The following is a 1,077-nucleotide window of genomic DNA, read 5'->3' as shown; positions in this document are numbered from 1 at the left end:
AAGAACAAAGCTACGATGGGCTAACTGTGCTTTGTCCACTAAGTCTATCGAAACCCACTAGGGGCGATTATTTTGCAATTTGTGATATTTCATGTTTAGTCTTGTACACCATATGTGTATGTATTTTATTTTAATATTTAATGTGCTTGATTAACGTTTAGTCACGTTTTAAAAGTCTGATTATCATCAGCTTGATAATTTGAATTTATGAAATAACTTTACTTAAATACATATAACCAATAATATTTAACCTGTTCTTTCCTCTTAAACGTTTCATAATTGTTAATGTTAGATGAAATAATTTTTACTTATTATTAATTTTTAAAAATAAGCTATTAAAGCTGTATTCATCAGTTCAATGTGACGGCACAAAAATTAATTTAACATTTCTCGACATACGTTACTACAAGCGTTCAATTATTGTTTTGAATTAAGCACAAAGCTACACAATGGGTTATCTGTACTCTGCCCATCACGAGTATCGAAACCCGGCTTTTAGCGTTGTAAGTCCGCAGCATGCCGCTGAGCCACTGGGGGGTACAAGCGTTCAAAATAACATGTTTAATGCTGGAACAATGTTTTGATCGAGTTTCGTTTCTCCTGAGCTATCTATCTATGCGTGAGGGAGACATCTCGACAAAACCACTTATTCCATTTGAAAGCTGTTTCTTTTTCTAACGTAATTACGACATTTGTCCTGATCTACTACACCTTGGGATGTCAGTCCCACCCCCTTCTCGCCCCACCATCATGTACAACAACTACTTCATCTTTCAAACCAATTTTGTTGTTTATCTTTGCGCTCCAGTTTAATAAAATGTTTTATTTTTTATCCGTTGACGCTTGTTTTCGACTCTTTTACATTTATTTTAACAACGATGAAAAGCGTTTCGTTACATTCTACCTCTCACATTGGTTACCAGCTGGTAGTTAAAAGGCTAGAATGTAAAATCAGATTTGGAGTCTCTTTCAGTTCAAAAATGCAAATTTACAGCGCACGTGCACCTATAACAATCTACCATAGGATCTTAGATAAGATAAATTTAAGAAGTTAGAATAAATCGTAATTAACGGAAA

The sequence above is a fragment of the Tachypleus tridentatus genome, chromosome 12, assembly GCF_004210375.1.
Source record: "Tachypleus tridentatus isolate NWPU-2018 chromosome 12, ASM421037v1, whole genome shotgun sequence".
Lineage (NCBI taxonomy): Eukaryota > Metazoa > Arthropoda > Merostomata > Xiphosura > Limulidae > Tachypleus > Tachypleus tridentatus.
The sequence above is the reverse complement of the archived record's forward strand: the minus strand, read 5'-3'. Positions refer to the sequence as shown.